Here is a 24,204-nt window from a genome sequence, read left to right as displayed (position 1 = left end):
AGTGCTAGGAAGAAGTGCTAGGAAGAAACTTGTAGACAAACTAGTGTCATGAAAACTTAGGGGTTTAAGAGCAGGAGGATTGAGAGCTCAATTTAATGTGAAATAAAGATGTACTTTTGCAAATATATCTAAAGTAAATGATAAAATATCCTAGAGCAACCTAGCCACCAGAATAGAAAAACACAGACTCTGGCATTAGACTAATTGGAATTTGGACCTTGGTTCTACCACTCACTCATAATGACATTGGATGAGTTATGATCTCTCTGAGCCTCAGATAGCACATCTGTTAAATGGGAATACTTATACGTACCACTGAGAGGCCGCTGAGAGAAATGCATGAGATAATTCATGTAAAGCATTGAACAGGGTTTCTGGAACATAAATATTCAATAAATGTCCACTGTTATTAATATTATTATTATTTGTACTTTTGTCGTTACTGTTAGTCTGCCAGATAGATGAAAGGATGGATGGATAGCTGGAACCAGTGATATAGTAGATTTCTGTAACTGAAAATCACCTTATAGATCACACAGGCAAAATGTATTATTTTCCTAACCAAGAAAACATGCATCAAATCCATATTCTCCCTGTTTTTCACATTTTGTAACTGATGAGTATATTTTCAGAATTAAATATAAGAAAAATTTTGAAAATGGGCTAAAATACATTTCTAAAGTAAACTCTGAGAACAAAGTTGGAATACTGAGTCTTACAGAAATCAAAAGGTAATGTAATGATATATGATCCTGAGATCATATAATGATATATGATCCTGAGATCATATGATCATGAATGATATATGTTCCTGAGAAATGTCTCAGGAACAGGGCAAAGCTGATTTTAATATTTTCAGTAGTACTTAATATGTGAATTACTTAAAAAATTTACAATGACTGTTTGACCCTATCAACTTCAGTCCATTTTGATACAGGTGAACATACAAAACTCATCCTGCATTTTGAACCAATTGTGGAAGGTGAAATTTTATGAAGCATGAGCATACGTATCACGAATAGAGTGGAAAATTCTGACAATGTAGGCATTTGGGGGTAGATCTAGCAGCTACTCCAAATACAGCTTATCTCAAACTTTTACTCTCAGAAAACATTCTTTTCAGTGCCACAGATAGTATTTGAACCTCTATCGATTCAATTACATATAATAACATAGTACGTTCAACTCTATCTTAGAATTCATCCCACAGATTATCACTTGCTTAGATAGGATCCAGTCGCAGGTTACCTGCCATCTTGAAAAAAAATATAAAACCAGATTAATAGCTCAAACAGTCCCAATCTGAGATAAAGTCCAAATTTTTCATGATGCTGGCAAAATGAAAAGGTTTTTAATTCAGTGGCAGGATCTGCCGCCAATCAAAATGCTACAGAATTAATAACTAGAGTGCTCTAGAGTTGGTCTCAGAAAGCAGCAGAGGAACTGGATGCCTAATGTAGTGTTCCTATTCCTATAATGGAACCACTGAACACGCTCCTCTGTATACATTTCCTATCTTAGAGCTCCATCAAATTGTCACCATAGCTGACCAATGAGTCAGTATTCATTGGTAGGACTATGGAGAATCTATGTGAAATTCTGATTTGATAAGCTGCCATTGTTGTCTTCGGTGGAATTTTCTTCCAAATACAGATCAAGTCATGCAAATATAGTTGCTTCTTGGGCTTGTTTCAGTTTTAACTGTGAATTTTTAAGGCTTTTACTGATCTGTTTTATGAGTAAAACACATTAAACCAACTTTTTAAGAATACAGGCCTAGTAAAATTTAGTACTTTAAGTCTATTTTCTTAGCATATTTAAGGCAAAGACTTAGAAAAAGTAATGAAATCAGGATTTTTTTGATAGGCTACACAAAAATTGTATAAAGTAAATTAATGATTAATGGTTACATGGTCAATTTCTCCAAGTAAAATGACTTAACTCTTTCAAGGAAAATTATTTAGAAAGAGGGATAATGGCCTTTTAAATTGTTCTGCAATGCACATGCCCAAAGACTATGTATCAAATTCTTAAACTGCCTAATCATTCAGATCTGGAATAAGAGCCTCCATTACCAAGGTTTGGCAAAGGTGTGCATGGTAGTTTGGTTCCTACAAGTGTGCTTCCTGATACCTGGGAGGGGCTTTGCAGGGCTCCAGCCACTTCTCAGTGTTTAGTCTTCCTGTAATATTACCAACCAATTGAGCTTTGGACTTTGCCTTCAGCCAGCCTTCATTGAGCCTGAGCTTTGCCTTCAGCCAGCCTTTATTGTGCACTCACTGTGGGGCAAGAGGGCTGTGCTTTATTTTATTGACTTTATTATGCCCAACCCAGCAATATCCACAAAGTACTTCGTGTGAAAAGAGAATTGTCTCGATATCACACAGGCTAAATTCAGTAACAAACCCTTTCATTAAAACTATTTTTTGGGCTCACGGAGACCTGGCCAATATGTGAGTTCATCGGCTCAAATCTAGATCTGGAAACATTCACTTGATGGGGCTGCATTTTAGAATTTCTTTAATATGATCAATCAGAAGGGTACATTCTGATGACAGAAAAGAGCCAGCAGATAATTCTGAATGATCACCCAATAGGAATCATAATAGCTTAGGTTAGTATAGCAATCATTGTAGGTGTAGTTTCTGAAAAGCCTTCAATTTCTCCAACTACTTCCACATTTGCCAAGGAGGGACTGGCTAGGACTTTTGAAACATATGAGTCAACCGCATCGAGCGTCTCATTGGAAACAAAACTCTAATCAGTTTAATATGTAAATTACAAGTGAGAAGGTCCATTGTAGGGTGGTAGGTGTGTTTGTACATATTCTCTACTTGTTTTTGGAACTGAAGCAACATCTCTGTCGCATCAGCCAAACTACTTGATGTAATCTTTCAAATAACAGCACTGACATTCAAGAACAGAAAACACTTGGCAATGCAATTTTTAGAAAAGATAACAATTGTCTGTCTGTCTGTCTGTCTGTTTGTTTGTTTGTTTTGGGGAGCAACTAGTATTTCCTTATATTAAATGATAGTCTTAGAGAGGGTTATATGTTTAGAAAGTAGCTTCTTTCATCTTAATATGGATGAAACTATACTGGATGCTATCAGTAGAAATTGATAACAATGCTGGATTACTTCTATCAGTATATTATTAAAAAAAATCCCACCTGTTTAAAGATTAAATAGAATGCCTGCAGAAGTTATGATGAAAAATAGTGCTTTCCTGCCTCATCCCAGTTTTTCCCCTTATGGGGCACCATTTGGAAGTATTTCTACAAGGGGTGCCAAAAAAAGTATACACATTTTAATAAAGGAATAAACTGTACTAAAATTATAATATTCAATATATACCAATAACAAAAGATGAATACAAGTCACATTTGACTTCTGCAATTACAAGAGGGCCTTAAAGTAGTTATCATCAGTGTAATATTAATACATTTTTTTTTCCTTTCTTAAAATGTGTATACATTTTTTTGGCACCCACTGTATTTGTGGTTCTTCTGGTGGTTGCCTCCGTATCTTATGTTATTGTTATATGAGGTATAGGTTAGTTTGTTTTTATCAATATTTTCCTTATCTTTAACATTATAGTGTCTTGATTTATCAAGCTTAGATATTACCTCAGATTTATTTTACAATAGGCATAAATTCAACTCAATTACACCAGACCTCATCTACCTGGGCCTTTTCCTCTCCAAATACTCTCAGTCAAATGTAGCTGGTCTGGCTGTTTCCATTGGCTTTCTCTGAAACATCCAATATAATTAAAACTCTATTTATTGTTCTATTAACAACAGAAGATTGAGACTTACCACCTCCATTGACATGAGAAATTTAGTGCCCTCCTCCCCTCTCATCTCCTCTGCCTTTGCTAGTGTAATCTTTAAATTCTGCATAAATTTTATATTATTTCGCTGGTTTCGATATTTATAACTTATTTATAGTTGATTCTAAAAGTTAAAAACCACAAATCAGCTTTCATAAGATTATGATTATTTAAGGTTGTTTACTACAATTTCATGTATTAGACCTCTTTCTCTGTTCTTAAAATATGACTTCTGTGACCCTCAAGGAGTAATGCCCCTTCATCATGGTAAAAAAGATTCTCCTTGCTTTTACATTTGAAGGTCATATTAGTATGTTTATGCTGTTTCACAACCACAATCGAGTCCTCTATCCCACCCCCCATATTTTGCATCTAAATGTGAAAAAAATTATTCATCAGCATACACTTTATATTGATCTTGTCAATATTATGCAATCTTTGGCCAAAGAATATGCCAGATTGCCTTAAAATAACCATGGGTCAAATGCTATACCTTATGGGTTACATAAATGATATTCTTAACTTTAAAGCTTATGATCCATCATCTGCTTATAATCATGCTAACTTTTAGCTTGATATATTATTTGATTGTGAATTTCTGATACAGATTTTTCCCCCCAGTTTTAATTTTTTTCTTGCTTTCTGGGCTTTTATGTCATTAAGTGTTTAATTATCTCAAACAGTCTGTGTATTCTAGTCTGCAACTCCTTGCTTTTTTTCCCCAGAGTATTTTCTAAAATTCTTCCATCATCTTACACCAATTTGGATTAGTTGCTTTCCAGGCTTCACCCTTATGACCTTGTGATTTCCTTTCACTGATTTTTTTAGTTGTATTCACTGCCTCCTAAATCCCATGACTTGTCTTTATTGCTTTAATTCCTTTTATTATTATGTAACAGTTCAGTAACTCATTTAGAAAACACGAGACCTTGACTGTCTAAAAATATCTTCAGTATGTCCTCACAATTGATCAATAGTTTAGTTGGGCATAAAATTCCATTGCCTCTAGAATACAGAGTTGCAGTTTCCATTCTTACTCTTATTAACTTGATTTTTTTTTTCTTTTAGTATCATTGGGATTTTTTTGTCTCTGTTTTGGATCTTGTAATCAAGATAATGTATATTGTTGGCAGAATTTTTAAGATGTATTCTGCTTGGCACTCAACTTGAAGAATTGTGATTCTCTTCAGCTCTGCAATGTTTTCTCTTTATCATTATGTTAATAAGTTGCTCCCATCAGTTTTTCTCTGTTTCTTCTTTTGGGATCTTTATGATATGAGCATTAGATCATCATATATGACTTTTCTCATATTTCAAAGAATTCTTAATTTTATCCTTGTTTTTACATTTATTTATTTTAACTTTAGAAATTACATTTCCAATTTTTTAGACTCCTTCCTTATTCTCTGTTTGTTTTGGCATATTTCACTCTTTCACATGCCACAAGGACAAAAACTTTGTTGACCATTCTACTTCCATACCTAATAATGAGGATGTCACTTAGCATTCAAGAAGTATTAATTAAATGAATAAGTAAGAAAATAGAAAATGGGTTATATCTTTTCTAACTTATTTAAGAATATAAATTAAAATTTCATGTTGTTTGGACTTCTATTTTTTATTTTTTTTATTTTAAAATTTTCTCTTCAATTCTTCGAATCATTTTCATCTAAGTTGCTTTCTTTCGTGTATTTGTCTAATTCTGTTTCTATAACATTAGTGACTTGCCTCAAATGTCTGATGAGCAGTGGCTGTCCATTCTTATTACAGAAGGAGGCTTCACAAAGACTAGCTAAAGCTCTTCATACATGGGTAGAGCTTGTCAAAGATATGGTCTTACTGTGGGGTGATCTGTAAGGACTCACACCTGCCTTAAACAACGAATATTTCTAAAAGATACGGAAAGCCTTATATACACTTCATAAATTGAATTAATTTTTATAGATTTTTATGATGACAGAAACATTTCAACTTCACTTTACAATTAAGAAAATTGAGGTTTTTTGAAAGCAGCTTTAGAATTTGACTGAGCTTTAGGTTTAAAGCTGGATTTTTGCCACTTACCAGCTATATAACTTAATATTTGGTTATTTACTTTTTCATTTATGAAATTACATTAGAAAATTTAAATGAAATGCTAAATGCAAAGAACCTTGCACGGAGCCAGCTTATTTTAACCATTTAGCAACTTCCTTTCTTCCTTCCTTCCTATGTTCCTTCCTTCCTTCCTATGTTCCTTCCTTCCTTCCTATGTTCCTTCCTTCCTTCCTATGTTCCTTCCTTCTCTCTTTCCATCTTTCCTTCCTTCTGTTTATCTCTCTATCTCTTCCTTTCTTTCTCTCTTCTTTCTTTTCTCACATAAGTATATGGAGCACATTATGACCACAGTAGTGCAGGAAACCATTCTCCCAAGTGTTCCTTTAAAATTTTAGAATTTCAGAAATTAATCCAGGCAAGTATAAGGGAAAGGCAGCAGGAACTCACTTACTTCAAGGAAAGTACATAGATAATTTGCAGTTGGCTCATATTTATCTTTTTGGTAGTTTTTATCATAGTACTCTTTACACATAAGTGGGCATGAGCTCATTATATTTCCTAGCTACACCCACTTACATAGTGTCATCTAATTGCTGGAACATTTAAGTAATTACCCACACAGACACAACTAATTGTTTAAGGTTTCCATCATATGGGAAAATAATGTCTTTGAAATTACAGTACTTTTGTAAAATATGTCAATTACATTCAGAGAAGTAAAGAAAGATTTGCCATTCAAACTGCAAATCAGTTGTCAGCCCTAAGCTTTCAACAGCCATGTTTATGAATAGCAAAGTCATTGAGTTAAGAGGAAAGTATTTTTAAAATAATTTGTAAGAACTGATGTGTGACAGAATAACCTACCCGTCACATTATTAATTTAAGCAAAACATATATGAGCAACACTGCAATATACCTTTGAGAAGAGATATGTTTCAACTTTGCCACTTGATCAGTGTTAATCTGAGAACAATTGTATTTGAATTTATGTACCGGGGCACGGGTCTATCATTGCTTGGGCCTCAAATACTCTCACAACTTCCACAATATGCACTAATGTGCTTAAAAATATCTTATAAATCTTCTTTTCTTTAAACTTTTTTATGGTTCATAATTGAACTGTGATCCTTACGAGTGAGCTATGTCATGATTTAATATTAGCCAAAATTAACAGCCAACCTTAAGCTTCTTTATCTTGGCCTATAAGCTTCCCAGTTCCTTTCCATTTATAGTTCCCAGGCAGTTTCTGTTATTTAAAGGCTCTTGGGAGCAAATGTGTTGGTAATAGAGTACCGCATAGCTAGCTTTTGTTCAATAATAAAATACAGGTCACCATGAAAGATGGCAAATGTTGAGGAAAAAAATGCACCTGGGTAGCAGGTTAAGCCCATGTCTTTTAAAAGCTTGCTATCCAGGGAGGAAATGATCCAGGTCTTATGAGATATTAAAAGCAGAATAGCTTTAGAGCAACAAGAGAAAAATGAGGTCCAGAAATGGGAGTGAATTAGGTAAGGAGAAAAAAAGAATAAGCCAGAAGAATATAATAAACTGGTTTCTCTTTGGTTCAAGAACTTACTTTCATATGAAGAGAGAATTTTTTACACAAGCATTAGTTAGAATATAGTATTTGAAAGGGTGACTTATAAATACTTGATTTTTAGTACCTACAGAATGGTTTTACCAATAATTTCCTGGTATAACCTACTACATTCAGTGTATTTGCAAATAATAATAATAATAATGATAATAATAATAATAATAATACTCCTTTTTCCTTCCTTTAAATTACATTTCTTTCCCTTTGAGTAAAGTCTTCAAGAGATTTCTTTTTATTTTAGTAGAATAAAATGCCAGATAATATCAGGTTTTCACCCTAAAATTTACTGGATGACTAGTAATACCTGTCCTGAATGCTGGGAATAAGACCTCATTGATTCGAAACCAGCATATTGACATTTTGTTTTTAGCCAATGACCTCTAAAACCCATGTTAAATTTTGCTCTGGAAATAGATGCTGGTTTTGTTGATTTCCTGGAGTATCTATCATTAAAAGATTGCCGAGGTTTTGGTATACCCTGTACAGTTAGGATAATCCCGGTGCCAGTTTGAAATATTGTCTCTAAGCTTTCCAGTATGAGGACTGACACGCTTCTATAAAATAAGAAGAAACACAGCACGAATACCAGTAAGGAAACAATAATAGGAAGAGACACGTTTGTTTCATAACATGAATCTATACCATGTTTTAAGTGTACCCTGCGCTCAAACTCAAATTGTGTGTGGGAGTAGATTGTAGAAAAGATACACAACTTCCCCTTTATCCCTGAGATTGCACCAGCAGAATTTTATATGCTGTCTGAGGCATATCCTCAACTAGTTGCAGATGACCAAATGTTAGGCTAATGTGATATTTCCTTCTTGTGTCTGGAGGCTGCTGCCCTCTGGAGAGGTGGTCTATGACCACCAATAGAGGATTGAAACAATCCTCTATTCACATCTTAAATCTTTCCTCCATGAAACCACCTGAAGAGAAGAAAAAATGTAGGGCCCTCATCAGTGTTCACAAGAATCCCCCCCCCTTTTTTTAAAGGTTAGCATTTATTATTGATACCCTGCTGTTCTCCAGCAGGAGTTCTCCAACCACATAGTTCCCTCATGACTCCTAAACCTAGCTTCATACGCAGCCGAAGGTTCGTCAGCTTCGTTCTTATTATAATAGCTTTGCAGGGCATCTGTATACCCTGTGAACTGTACCCAAAGCCAGTGCTGGCTATTCATTTTCTCCTTTGCAGTTTTTATAATTCTGCTTACACAAAGTACTAGCTGGAGATTTCATTCTGTGGTAAAGTGGCCAACGGAGGGGGAGGAAAACAGAGTTTCATCCTGACCTGGAGATTGATAATTTGAACAAATGTATGAATAAATGCTTCATATGTGAGCATTTGTTGAATTGTGTTGAATTTTTGTGTTGAGTGACATGTGTTGAATTTTCCATAGTTCCTGAGAAAAGAGGTCCCACTCCTTACTCACTCATGGTGTGACTGGGATTTGAGAGTTCCGATTCTGTGCACATTGAATGTGTCTCAAAAGAGAGTGCATATCAGAGCTCTCATAAACACTATCTCCACATCAAGGTCCACAGTCAGCAGATGTATGGACTGCTACAAACACAGGAAATAGTAATATCGACAATTAATTTTGACATATCCTAACATTAAGATAGCGCCTTTTTATTTTCTTTAGTATCACTGAAAGTTTGGCCTACAAATAATTCCACACAAGTTTGTGTCTGTTCTAAATAAATAATATTCCACAAATTCCCCAGATAAAGAAAAAAAAGAATTGTATCATTTTATTTGGGGGGGACACATTTTGTTCGCTATTTAAAAAAAAAAAAAAAAAAATCTCTCCCTTTTGACTTGTTACCCTACCTGATTAGTGACATTGAAATTTAACCAGCCTCTGTAAAATTTAGTCATCAGAAAAATAACTCCGTGTTGCAAAAGTGCTATTCCAGCATTCTCTATTTTTCTCTGCGGGAAGGAGGAAACAGGCCATATCAGAATTTGTATAATCATAATTGATGGTCTTTCAGTGTTAGTCAAATTGCAATGTGGAGAGGTAGATCTCCCAACTTTTCTTTGAAATTGACTATATTGCTCTAAGTGTGTTTTATCAAAGCATTTTCCGGGGCAACAGATCTGAAAACATAAACTTTATGTAGCATTATTTCTCCTTAGATATTTCCCTTTAATATGTCCTTTCTTTTTGAAGATAAAATAAAAGTACATAAAAGAGTTCTGGGAATAGGCAGCTATATGTCATAAACACCCTTCACTCCCACTGGCCCAAGGGCCCCTAACCCCCGAAATTTGGAAATGATTTGATTGAAGTGATGACTGCCTTGATCTTGTTTGAATACTCCTCCTTCTTCATCGTCTTCTTCTCTCTATGGGAGAAAACAACCCTGTCATGGAGTCATTCCTGGGAGGGAAAGAGGTATTTCAAGCAACCATATTTTCCAAACACAACATTGAGACACATGGCCTGACAATGACATAATATTTGAAGTAGGGACTGTGCTCAAAGATCCAGAACATATGGTTGAAAGAGTTCTCTTATAAAAAGCAACCACGAGGATAGCTTCTCGATTTTTACTCACCAAAGGCACATTCCTCCATCCCTTTTAATCTCATTTAAAAATATTACCCACAAATCAGAAGACTGACCAGTTTCCCTCAAACATGTTGCTTTGCCCGTGTGAGAAGCACCCTGTTGACTAGAAAGTTAAATGTGCAGCCATCAAGGAAGCAATGCAAACCAGACTGCCAAACATATTATGAATATATTGCTCTTCTTAAAAATGCTAGTTGGTTTTTCATACTGGAGTATTGACTAACTGTCTGTGTTTGATGTATGGTTTACCAGCCTGATGTCGACTTATGGTTAGAGCTTAACTTGTTAGTTCTGCTTTTGCAGCCAATTCAGAATAACTACAGATGCCTCGAGATATTAAAATTGACTGCTCAAATGGACTCAGTGTGGGGGTTTCATTGGTTTTAAATTGATAACAGCTGAAAGAGTGAATGATTAAAGTGTACATGGCGTAGGACACAGCTCTTTCATAGGAATTCTTGTGCACAAACTCCCTTCGTGTGGGAATTTTTTCTCTCTTTTTATATCATAGTTATTTCTAAGCAATCTTGGGTTGCATTTTTAAATTGCACAGGAATATTCAGTTGCCTACAGATGAAATAACTCCTGAGAAACTGAGATAAATTTTGATGAAGTGGGTTTCTATTCTATAGGGAACATTTAAAGTTAAGTAGCATTCCATAAGGTGGTGATTGTGTCTATTTCCCAGGCATTTGAGTTAAATAAGCTGCATAAGAAGTATAAACTGTCATAATAGAAGGGTTGAAGTGTTGTGTACATCTCTTTCTTCAACTCACAAAAAACAAAGCTCCAAAGTGCCTTATCACAGACAAGTCAAACAAAGCCTCTTCTTTGCTTTCTAATTCTCCTGGGAACAGTTATTTGTTTTCATTATATAAAAAGATGATCTGAACACTTTCTTCTCATGCAGGAAAAAAAATAGAGAGAGAAATCAGAAAACCCTTTCCCCTCCTCAAATCAGCAACACTGATATTAAAAAGGTTTTGTGAAAATGTACTTTCACAATTGGATAGTAGCTTAGGGGAAAAGCCTAATAAAAAATTCAGAGAAATTTAAAGAGGTTTATAAGACAGAAATATCTGTTTATACACGCCTTCTTCAACTTATATTTGTCCAAAGGTTCAGTGCCTTTACTATCCAATACTATAACCAAATTCCATTCTATCTTCAATTGTCTATAGTATTTTACCTTCGATATTCCGTTAAAAATACTAGAAGCACTTTATAAGCTCACTGATAGAGAATATCCATCTATCATAATACAATTAAGTTGGTATTCATTGAAGAAATATAAAGCCAAATATTATGAACCCATTTCAATATTAATTTTTAAAAGAAAAACTGAAACAGTGTGCCAGCTAGCATATCCCAAACATGTAGCAAATATCAAGTTTTAATTATAGTTAATGGAATAAGAGATTTAGGTATATTTGGCAATAACATTGGTGGACACTAATTCATATGTTCAGATATGTAAGACAGTCAAATTGTTAAGATTGCTCTAATTCTAAAATACGGCATGTATTTGGCCAATATTTATAGGAAAATTTGTTATATATTCATTGCTCAACTTTTGCCCCAAATTATAACCTGTGTACTTGGACTAAACCTTAAAATTGCCTAACTTGATGCCTTCCTGAGATGCATATAATCATTGAATTATGCTTTGTGTTGTGATAGATAGCTTGCGCAGATAGCCATCTAAGAGGCTGCTACAAGGATTGACATTTTCATAAGATCTAATTCCCTTAGAAATTCAAGAGCACAAGAGAAAAGTTTTCATTCTCTTTCAACAGTTGTTGAGCTCCAATTTTTTAATGATTTTCTTATCTACCCATATTAGACAGGAGGGAGATTTTAGAGGAGATGTCATCCAAGTTAAACACATGTGAGGATCATTAACTTGAATATATCACTCCTAACTTGTCCCTTTGAACTTGGAACTCTGAACTGATAGGAGGAAAAGGAAAGATGGAGGCAGAAGAGGACTGGCCTCAGTTAACCTCACAATGAAAGAATCCATCGTGCAACTCAAGGCTCAGAAACAAGAAAGCAGATGGTCTAAAAATATCTAAAGGATATCTTAATATCTTCAGATTCCAAATAATCTAAATTTCCGAAAAACTTTTACTCCCCCAGACTCCCTCATCATTTGTACCACCTCATACATTCATTCTCTGAACAATAAAATACTGTGTTTACATATTTTGTGACTCCACATTTCAAATGCACTGGGGCCTAGAGCAAGTTACAATTTTTCCATCTTAAAAAAAAAAAAAATTAGCATAGGAGAACATTCAACATTATGTAAGGAATTTGACAGGACCTCACCTCGTGTTTTTTTAGAAACAATTAACATGTCAAAGGAGGAAGTGAGAGTCCATTGTGGTTATAAATCGGTTTACATAATTACCATTGAAGATGTCAAACATTTTAGGGAGGAGAAATAGCAAAGTTAGGCCCTCTCTTCTTCAAAAACAGAATCCCAGTGTGGTCAGATATCTCAAATTCTCTAGCATAAGTTTCATTTATTCATGTACATACTTGCATTCATTCCTCTTTAATCAGAAAGATCACATATTTATAGTATGAATGAATAATCTTGAAGAAACGGAATATTGGTCTGGAATACACTGTTAATCACACACAAGGAGAGACAATCACATCTGTGTGTGAGGTTATGTTCAACTCAAGATGCCATAGTAATATGGAGAAAGTATTCCAAGGGTGGCTATGCAGTCCTGGAATATAAGTATTCCAGATGTGACTGACTGTAGAGTGCCACATACCAGGACACTACATTAGTACATGCGCCTGTCTCATAGTGGAGCGTGGAGGACAGAATGGGAAGCAGAAGTCCTGGCCAGAAGCTGTGGCCTCCGAAGGACTGATGATCAGGAAGTAGATAATGGGAAAAATAGGGACTATGACCTTGGTCCAGGACCAGAAGGAGAATAAATATCCCTTGGGCAAAAGTTGGGGAGATGGGCCATCATACCCAAGGAATTCTGGAGTTGTTAGTAAATACTTTTGGGTAAAGTTTTAGTGGAAATCACTTCCCTGTGATAACCCAAAGCCATCTGTTCCTACAGTTCTTATATTATGAACAATACCAAAAGCCCAGAGAAAACTTCTGTCTCCCAGATGCAATTTTCCAAGTCGAGTCTGAGAAGCTGCGTGGATTTGTGTGTTAAGCTTCAGTTTCACAGATTGAGATGGATCTCAGACACTCATCTGAGGTCTGCTAGAAGGAGCCTGGACTCATCGATTGGGCACACCATCTGGAGGCTAGAAATGGTCTAGGCAGTCTTTGCTGGAGAAAGGTCCCCGCCTGCTGTCCCCTCTATTACCAGCCTAGAACACTGGATTCCAAGACTATCTAATGAGAAATGCAGCTTATTCTTAGGAAACAGTGATAATTGAACACAAAACTCTACTTAGTTTTATATGACGTTTAAGTATATAAAGAATGCTTGCAATTATTAACTCTATGAAAAACTGTTTTCCTCAGTATATAAGGTGTGAAGTGGAAAGGCTATAGTGACAAACTCTCCGTATGTTACTTGAAAGAGCTGTATATATTCTATTTTACTCAGGAAAACATTGTATTGCAGTCATTAAGCCATAAAGATCGCCAAAAGTTGAAAGTAGGTTTGAAGTCTAGTCTTGGCTCTGCTAATTACTTGCTTTGAATTGGGGCAATTTGCTGTCTTAACGCTTTCCACGTAATACATCTTAGGACTGTTGATCCTGTAGAAAGATCAATTAGCATAGCAAATAGTAACTATTAATTCTCATACTCTACTCCTAATTCTACTCTTACTATGGCATGGCAGAGTGCAAGTGTTTCTTCTCCTGGACGCTGAGTAGGTATTCCGAAAATTGCAGAACAGATGAATTATGGTGAGATTTTGTGACATTGTGTTAATAAAGCCAACATTTTGAGCATTCTGCGTGGCCAGCACTGTGCTTGTAGCATTACATGCACTATCTAATAACAAGGTTGAAGAACTATGTTCGCATTCTGTAGGCTTTGATTGTTATTCATATTGCCTACTCATACGTATTTTTTTAAATCCCTATGTTCTCAGAGGATTCTAAGTTACATAAAGCAGAGTCCCCCAAGAAATGAATAAGGGAGCTAAATGTACAACAAATATGGCATAATATATCAAGTGTCAAATGATTTAAGGGGCATTCAGGTCACAGATTTGGGGAAATTACAAGTGGGAAAATGGTGGGAACGAGTAATGTTTCCTTTATGAATGTTTAAACTGAGTCTTGGCTTAGACATTTGGGCATGTGGAGAAATGGGTAAGACATTCAAGGTGCAAAGTTGTGGGAAAGCATGAGGAACTGTGGCTTGGATGAAATGTAAAGGGTTTGATGAGAAGTGTCTGTAGCAGGTGTTTTGCATAATGCTGGGCTAAGGAGTTTGTACTTTATTTTGTAAACATTTTTATTATTCACTTCCTACCCATTATTTTTATTCATTTGGAGAACACTGTGGAGAAACTACTATGGGACAAGGGATGGGCCAGACGCTGGGCCCACAAAGATGTATAAGGTGTGATTCCTTCCTTCAAAATTAGACACTTGAGGACTGCGTAGAAACAACTGTTCTGCATCAAAAAAAAAAAAAAAAATCAATTACAAATCCTACAAACTTGGCTGCATTTTAGAAGACCAATGGAAAGATATATTAAAAAGCTACATCATGGAATTACTACTTTTTATCTAACTTTACTTAATTCCTATATGCCTCAATGGGCCACCCCAGCCATCTATGGATATGAATGAAGTAACACTGACAAACACACACATATCACAAGTCACGGCTCTCACCTGTATAATTTTCAGCCTTTCTTTGTCTCCAAGGTCTCCCTGGCTGTTTCTGGGAGCACCTGGGGTGTCTTGCCTATGATGAGGACTGTCCTCCTTATATTCTTTCTTTGATACCCAATGCCTATAAAGTGCCCAAGGAAGGGACTTCACCATGGCCAGGCAGCCAGCATCTCCTGAGAGACGGCTGCTTCACTGCCGAGGTACTCTGCAGGAGCTTCTGAACCTCCAAACCCTTCCAGGTGCCAAATGGTGCTCTGATCCCTCCAGTATTCTCTGCATTTGTGGATCTACTGTGTCGCCAGAGCAGATGGGAAGACTGCACTTCTGCCCAGCCACCCGCATGTTGCTTTAGGGCCTAAAGCAACAGCTCTTAGGCTTTGAATCTCACAAACTAAGAAAATAGCTACTTTCCATTTTTGTCTGAGGCTGTTTCCTAAACAGAAGTCAAATCCACCCCCTGGGACTTAACTGGGATACTCGTACCACTTTGCCATCCCTTATAATTCCCATTGACCTCTGCTCAAAATTCCTCTTAAGTCACTGTCTTTTCACCAACTAATATCAACACTTGCAATTAGACATCTGGGTGGTGAATGTCATTTTGCCAGCTCAGGAGGGAGACCCAACTGAGATACTTCATTCCATCTTTCTGTGCACCTATCCCTCACCAATGGGAAGTCCTGTTGGCTGGGAAAGCAATATAAATGAAGAGTATTCGATAAGTCAGAAAATGTGCAGTATGCAAAGTGCATCTCACAGTGAGATACCATTTATTCAATTCTGTGGATAGCTTCGGGACAGGAAGAAGGTGTTTTTGAAATGTTACTGCATAGTCACTTTCTGCAGAAAGGGCTGAAAAAAAAATAAAAAAGAGAAACACACACTGTGTTTGACTGGAAGCTCAGAAGAGAAAAAAGTATTTTCAGAAATGTGTGCAGCATGACCTACTAATTTGGGCTCCTAACCCCTTCTCTCCAGTTACATTCCTGGAAATGTTTTCCAGTTTCTTTGCAGAGAATAACCAGCGGACCACATTGTTCATAGCAGCCCACAGGAATGAGCCGACCTGCGCAGAGCTTCCCCCACACCTCCACGGAGCTAGCCAACACTTCCACAGAACCACATGGTTCCCCAGCTCTTAATATGGTTTATTATAAAATCCTTTACCTGCCTCAAAGCACTTTTCATCAAAGCCGCTTTTAAGCTGAAGCTGAGGACCAAAGAATGCCTTTGACAGAATCCTGAAATAGCTTTTAACCCGAGGCTGAGAAGAGAAAGTGCTTTTAACCTAAAGTGCTTTCCTCTTAGGTACTTCAGCGTGTACCTAGCACTCAACATTAGTGGCTATGAGAACACCCTTAAGACCCAAATGAAAGAGACTCCATTATAGATATTCAAACCTGTTATATTAATATATTACAAGTAATATTTGAAATCATTAAGCAGTTTTACTCTAACTAAATTTGAACCTTTTCTTATTGAACTATGCATTCATGCAAATAAATTGAAGTCTTACCACCTGGGATCTAACAAATCTATATTGCTATTAGGAAAAGTACAGTGTTCTTTCTTAGATTTTACTTAAATTCTAAGTGAGTCAAAATTTCCACACCCTCTCCACCCTAAAAGAATCTTTCAACTTTTATCAATCACTGAATGACATTTCTAACTCTAGGCCATACTTGTTGGGCTAAAAAGGTAATTTAAATCATTCAGAATTAATTCAATCAATTATCTGAGTAAACTGTATATATCAAGTTTTCTCTTTAGATTTGTCACTCCAACAGAAATAAAAGTACTGATTTCACAGTAGTTTTAACCCCCAGTGAAGTTCCTACTAAGTAAAGTAAGTAGACAAACTAATTGATGAAAGTTTTAACTTCAGAGTAATTACAGTAAGTTATGTGATTGAGCAATTGAATGCTGGACAGTTTTTGTATTTTAAGAATGTAAAGGATACACAAATATGGGATAAGGTAGCAAAATTTGACATCTTTGAATTTTATTACCCCTTTTTTTGTCAGTCCCCTCTGTTATTCTAATGGAATGAAGATAGGCAAATGAAAAGCAGAAAACACTATCAACCCAAAATCTAAATAAACCCAAAATCTCTGCTAAACAAATCATCCAAAATGCACTGAAACAAACTAAACTGGGACATTTCTCTCACACTTGAATGATCATATCAAAATCTTTAGCTAAAAATCACTTTCTTTTACACATCACTTTCTCTTATTCATTCATTCATCTATGTATTCATTTGGCAACCAGAAGGGAATGTAAATACACGTGGAAGAAATTACATTTGTCTTGTTCCACAGTATAGTTTCCTTCACCTTGAATATTCTTTTCCAACTAACTACCTCTATCTAGTAAACTTCTATTCATGTTTACTCTCACAGCTCAAAATCATCAACTCCATGAAACTGCCCCTCTCTTCCTCATTCTAAATAAGTCTCTCTTCTCTTTATCCCAAAATTACAATGTCATGATTTGATTATTTTAATATGTGCTAACTGGAGTGTGAGCTGTATCTGGTAGACTAGAGACCATCTCACTCAACTCTACTTCCCGGAAATTAGTTTCCTGGAAAGGGGTAGAAAGAAAAGGAAGCAGGACATGAAATCTTTCAGTGGTTTTAGAATTCCTGTGTATTTATAATTTCTTCTTCCTTCTTATGGAAACTCAGTGGGCACTGCTTTGGTGGAACCTGCTCCCCTAACTAGCTCCACAGTGTTGGGCTTTTCCTACGTTAAGACCTTAGAATTTTCATTCTGCTTCTCAGACTGCTGGACACTATTCAAATATTCCAGGGATGAAATATTCCAGTCCTGTAGCTTAAAATTCCCTTGCAGTTTTTTTTGTTTTTTTCAAACTTCAGCTTCAAACTCCAGACTCTTAAAACTCCAGACTTGCATATTCAAATGTCTATTGGACATCTCCTTGGATATTTGGTAGACATCTTACATTTATGTAGAGCAACCCTTGATTCCCTGGCTCCCACGTACTCTCTTCCTCAGAAAATACCACTGTCATCTGCCAGCTGGAGTCATCCTCCATTTTATTCTGTCTCTTCTACTCTCATCAGCAAATCCCACCTTAAAAATGTATTTTAAATTCAACCACTTTTAGTCACTTTTGTTGTTACCACTCTTAGCACCATCTCTTCTTGTAATATTTCACCAGCCCCTGAAATGGCCTCTCTGCTTCCTTTCTTGACCCTCCAAATATAGTTTCCACGCAGAAATTAGAAGGATCGTCTAGAAATGTAAATCACATTATGTCACTCCCTGCTCCATAATCTCTAATTACTTAGGGTGAAATCAGACTTCAAATAACATCTAATGTCCTTGCTGTGACCTATAGGCATCTACCTGCTTTGGCCCCCAGGCTACCTTTTCAGTTTTAACCATAATTCTTATTCATCACTCCACTCCAGCCACACAGGCCTTGCTACTGGTCTGACATCCCCAACTTACCCCCATAGCCTTACACATTTGCTGCTCCTCTGATTGAATGTTCTCCATGTGTATTGGTTCATGCCTTCACTTTTTTTGGTCTCTAATTGGCGCCAGTGCCTCAGAGATGTCTCCCCTGACAACAACTCCCCCTAACTCTTTATCTACCTGCCTTGCTTTATTTTCTCATAGTACCTATCACCATCTGACGTTATATGTCTATGTGTTTATGTTTGTATTTTTGCCATTTACATATAGGCTGTGTGAAGATAGTGTTCTATTCATTATTCTACCCCCAGCACGCATTGAAAAATACTCAGGGATGGATCCATTGAATGGATGGATACAAAAATGCATGAAATATTCACTTGGTCAAACCATGCTCTATACTTCTATGATTCGGGGCATTTACATGCATGGGGGAGTGTGTGCACGTATGTGTATATTTATTTGTGTGTTGTGCTGCTTTCGATAAGTGGAGGAAGGGAATTGTACAGGACGAAGTGGCTGCCTAAAGTAGACGAATACAGAAAAACGTCTTACTCATGGTTCCATTTAGGTTAATAAACTCTACATTTGAGCTACAAATTTTTTTCTGGCTGATGGACTCACCAAAATGTCCATTGCATTAATTGAACCCAAATTGTGTTGAGTTCTATTTCTGTAACAGTTTTGGAGCTTAGAAGAGGCCAAAGGGTGCTTCATGGAAGTGTTGTTTGGGGTTGAAGATGAAATTGTGAAAGGTGGAGACTGCTGGAAGCCTGAAAAGGGAAGGAGAAAAAAAAAAGGAAAGTATAGGGAAAGGACTCTGCCCTTCTGTCTGGGTGGCTGCTGGTCTGTCTCTGAAACTCATCTTTGGACTGCTCTTCTCAAAGGAGGCTACCCCTGCAGCCAACTGTTCAACTTTAATTGGGAGCTGCAGACCAGAGCCTATCCTTGTTTGGGGAGATTTTTCCGTAGGACTAGGCAAATGTCCTCCAGTCCAGTCTTTCCGGAGTAGACAGTATCTTTATCCACCAGGGACTTTAGGTTAGATGAGATACAAAAATATGAATAAACATGCGGGGGGAAGCTATACACAAAAGTGTATATATTTAGAACTTCTATTTATTTATATCCCAAACTACTTAAAAGTTTAAATAATTAAGCTTTTTCCTGTACTTGACCCTTATGAGAAAAAAAAAAATCACAACAAGGCAATGAGAGATTTACTTCCAGTGTATATTAGAGATTCAGCAGAAAATAACCCCAATTTTTGATATGAATGTACAGAAAAGCAGTAGCTGATATGTTTAATCAAAGCCCTAAGGCATCATAAGATAATGCAATACCTTCTGAAGCACTTAAGATAGATTAAATTCAGTAGTGTTTTAGCATTAGGTATATTTCTCTGCGTCTTAATTCAAAGACAGAAGCCTTCAATAAACTATAGTACTTACTTAAATCATCTATTTCTCCAAAAATTCTCAGGAAAGTTGTGGGTAAGTTATATGATGGGTACTCACTCATCTGGTGAGTAATTTAAAGGAGAAGAGAAGGTGGTGAGGATGAGAAGTAGAGAAAAAAATAAAAGGTAAGAGTAGAAACAGGATTTCTTGATAAGCAGTCTGAAAGTTTTGTTCTGGACACCTATTCTCTAAAGGAAAACTAAATGTCACGTATAGTTTAAAATCAAAGGATGAATTCAGTTAAATTGCTGATATTACCCATATTGAAAATATTATTTTTGCCCTCCATTATCTGCTGCCCCTCCCTTAAAGCAACCTAATGGGAAATGATCTGCCCCTCTGTGTGTGGGATTCTGCCGGGAGAAAATTTCCAGTTTGAATGCTACTTGCCATGGAGGCTACAAGGGCTATGTTTGTGCTCATGTCAACCCGTTTTTTAAAATATAATCTCAACCAACTGGGCATCCTCTAATAGAACTGCAAATCTTAAGCAATAGATGAATAGAAGTCATTATGACAGTCCTGGTGGTGGGGATGACAATGAAAATAGCATCCTGACCCAGCTAGAGTGACAGGTATTTGTTGTATTTCCTGCTTCTTATTTCATGGATCTCCTAAGCACTTTGGATTTTAAACATCTCCAACATCGGTCTCACAGCCTCCAGTAATTTCTTTGAGCAATTAATAAATTACTTTGAGTTCCCAGTACATTCTTTTAGTTCCTTTCCACCCCCATCCATGAATATCATTCAAATAAGTTTTTATTTACTTAAGATAGCCACTGTTGTTTTTTTTTGTTTTTGTTTTTGGTTTTGTTTTGGTTTTTCCCATTGCAGGAAAACACCTTTACAAATATCCCTTCTGACCAAAATAATAGTCTGGTGTGTGTGTGTGTGTGTGTGTGTGTACACGTGCGGCTAAGCAGTTCAGTTTGTTGTTACTATTTTTTGTTCCCCGCTATAGTCTTCATGCATGTGCAGTTTTAGATGCTTTGTTTTTTCTTTTTTAAATTTACTAGAGTAGCTGCAATGGCCCTCTGTCCTGAAAGCAGAATAACATCATTTTGAAAAGCATGTGGAGACTGTCTCCCTGGGTAAATGATGATAACACCGTCACATTATTTGAACATTTAACTGCCTCTATTGAGTAGTTTTTCTCGTAGTTTTGATTCATTTGGAATCTAACTGACAAAGATCCCATTACTGGGTGTTCTTTCCATAATTTGTCAAAAAATATATAGCAGAGATGAGGGAGAATGAAGCTAATTTGTAATCTGGGAGACTTAACCTGGTTATGCTGATGAACTAACTAAAATCGGTCAAAAGTTTGAGAGCTTAAAGATTAAAAACCACTATTTCCTAGTTAAATTCTAATTCATTATGTAAATAACATGATTTATAAGTGCAGTCATGTGGAAGGTCTATTTGTTTTCTCACCAAAAGATGCTTTCAACAAAAAAATGCAGAAAATGGATTTTTTCCAAACAATGTGTTGTCTGACACCCCTGGTACAAGCACTGCAGCAGTAGAATGAAGATACAGTGTTCACACTAGCCAAGGCCATCGGCGTTGTAGAACATTCCAAAAACATTGGCACCCGTAGCAAGAGGTGTTTTCTAAATACACAAAGTTGTTAACAGAGGAAGAGAAGATTACCAGTGAGTCCACAGATGGGACTATAGATGGGGAGTCGTGAGCTCAGGATTCTGGGACTGCTCCCTTTTTTAATACTCTGAGGTAGGGGGAATGCAGAAACCCTCCTTAAAGTTGGGTCAGGACAACAGGCATGGAAGTTGAGGGGCAAAAGCTAGTTTTTTAATGCTTGCCAAAAAAAACAAGAGTACCTTCTCTCTCCCTCTTTCTTTACACCATTTTAAGATAGAAGGTTCTGTGGTCCAAGCACATTCCTATAATTCAATGGTCTTCCTTGGTTTATCAAACTCTCAACTGTGTAAGATTTATGGACTGATGGCAATCCTACAACAGCCCTTAAATTTGACAATGACATTTTAGCTAAATCTCTATGATTTACTTTCTTTGAATAGCACTTTTTATCTTACAAAGTCATTTCATGTCCATCATCATCTCCTCTAAGTTATATAATTCACCGTTTTATGGTGAAGGCTAATGCTGTGGTCAGGATTCTTCCAGTTCTAATTGACAGAAACTTGTCTAAACTTCAAAAATAAGAATGGAATTTATTGGACTACTTAGTTGAAAAGTCCACGGGGCAAGGATAGCTTCCGGCATGACTCAATCAAGGGGCACAAAAATGCTCTCAAATCTTTATCTCCTCTATTGCTCAGTTCTGTTTTCCACTCTGGGCTTAATTTTCCAGTATGTCTTCTCAGAAAGTGGTGACGTAACTTAGGGAAGCTGAGCCTCACCGCCTCACAGTTTACCATCTCCTATAGAAAGAGGGTTCCTCTTTCCCACCAGCACTAGACAAAGTCTCAGGATTTACTTGACGAGATCCTCTTGGGCCACGTATTCCTGTCTGAACCAAATACACTGGCCAGGATGATGAAACGCATGTTCATCCCTGGTACTGAAGGTGACGAGGTCAACACTACTCCAAACAACTGGCAGCAAAATGAGAAAGGTGTTATCCCCAAAGGGAAATCAGGGCGTTCTTGCCAGAGGACAGACGAATACTTACGGGACCAGCAAAACTCATAGACATCCACCATACTCGTCCTGACCAGTGTTTTCTGTTAACAGTGGATCCCGCTGAGCCATTTTGTCAAGGCTGGCCCTTTCTATTGTGATTATAAGCCCTCTCTGGAAAACTTCTGGGCATTGGAATGCCCGTGTTCTAGTCTAGTTTATTTAGTTGCATTAAACAGATATTCATTATAATTTCTAATGCATTTCATGGCAAGGATATATGGTGCCTGGAGTTAGGTGTCAGAAACTGAGGAGTTGAGGTCTATTTGTTTCTTTCACCTCTACAAATTCGTTCCTGTGCCTACTAACCCATTGCACCTGGCCATCCCCCAAAATGGCTGCCCCTGGCCCCCAATGTCTAAGTCCAGGCAGCCTTACAATTCAAATCCCTGGAAGTAACTACCTCAGTCTGCAGTATCCCAATGCTACATTTTTTGTAGGGGGACATGCACTGGCCGAGCTTGGGTCACATGACATCTTTTGAGTTAATCAGGTTCACCTGGAGGGCTAAAGTAATCCATAGAGTCCAGAGGAGCCACACCTTCTTGGATGAATGTAGCCAGTATAAAGAGAGGACAGAAGTGAGAAAAAATTTTTTGGCTTTTCTGATAACTAGCAAAAGCAAACATCTCCCTTCTATCTAATGAAGTTCAACATATCCGGGCTCTTTTCTCACTAGGGTGCTTTTGGTAATCAGGGATGGGCAGTATTTCCCCGAGAAGGATTGCCTGCACTTGCCTGGACCCCCCAGTAAGTGGCAGTAATGCACCTCCCCCACCTCCTACATTATAATAACTGAACATAGCCCATAATATTGCACCTCGCCCCCTCAGGGCACTATGGCAATCAAAAATTCCCTGCAGTTGAAATTCTCTCCTATTCACCCAACTCCAAATCCTTCTCCAAGTCCCTTCTTTCCTTATAATTAATTCCGACCATGAAATGTCTTAAAAAGAAGTCTCTCTGCTGTATCTACTTCCTCAATTCTCTTCAAATCTGGAACACAAACATCTGCTTTCCAGTTGCATTGTTCTACTAAAGCCATTTTATTTATGGTTACAAATAGCCTCTGAATTGCCAAAATCCAATGAAAACTTTTCACCTTTATCTCCCATCATCATTCAGCTGCATCTGAAATGCTTAAGTTCTAAATATCAATCTCATGAGTCTTCAAACCCTCATGTTTTTGCATCTGGGTATCCTTCAACCAAGCAAGAAATTTGAAAGCCCTCCTTGCCTGATGGGTTGGCTCACCTCCTGCATCCAGTAAACAAAATGCCCGAAATCACCTCTTTTTTCCATGGCCTTAGTTTAAGTCCTTACCTTTTTCCCCCCTAGAGATTGATGCTTTGTAGCTATAGACAAATGACTTGTTGTCTTTTTGCCTCAGTTTCCTCTCCTGTAAAATCAGGATGATAACAGTATCTACCACCAAAAGTTTGAGGATTGGTGTAAAGATTAAATTGGATAGAATATGTAAAGTACTTTGAACCTTGCCTGGCTTAATGTAAATGCACAATAAATCTTCACTATTATTATCACACATCCTTGCAATGGCACTAGTCATATGATATTTTGGGGGAGTTATTCTTCCCCCCACCCCAGACTGTAAGAGATCATGCTTCATGCGTCATTGCATTTTCAAGCTGGAGCACAGTGTCTGGCTTATAGTGGGCATGTAACAGATAGTTACTGAACGAATTAATTAATCTTTGCATCCTTTACAACACTCAACATATG

The 24,204-nt window shown here is 36.9% G+C and overlaps 1 protein-coding gene across 1 annotated transcript in view; it reads left to right on the top strand.

The window, feature by feature from the left end:
- ARHGAP15 (Rho GTPase activating protein 15) overlaps positions 1 to 24,204 on the top strand; it is a 620,743-nt gene that overhangs the window by 362,399 nt on the left and 234,140 nt on the right.

The sequence above is a fragment of the Rhinolophus ferrumequinum genome, chromosome 8, assembly GCF_004115265.2.
Source record: "Rhinolophus ferrumequinum isolate MPI-CBG mRhiFer1 chromosome 8, mRhiFer1_v1.p, whole genome shotgun sequence".
Classification (NCBI taxonomy): domain Eukaryota; kingdom Metazoa; phylum Chordata; class Mammalia; order Chiroptera; family Rhinolophidae; genus Rhinolophus; species Rhinolophus ferrumequinum.
This window is presented reverse-complemented; position numbering and strand designations above follow the sequence as displayed.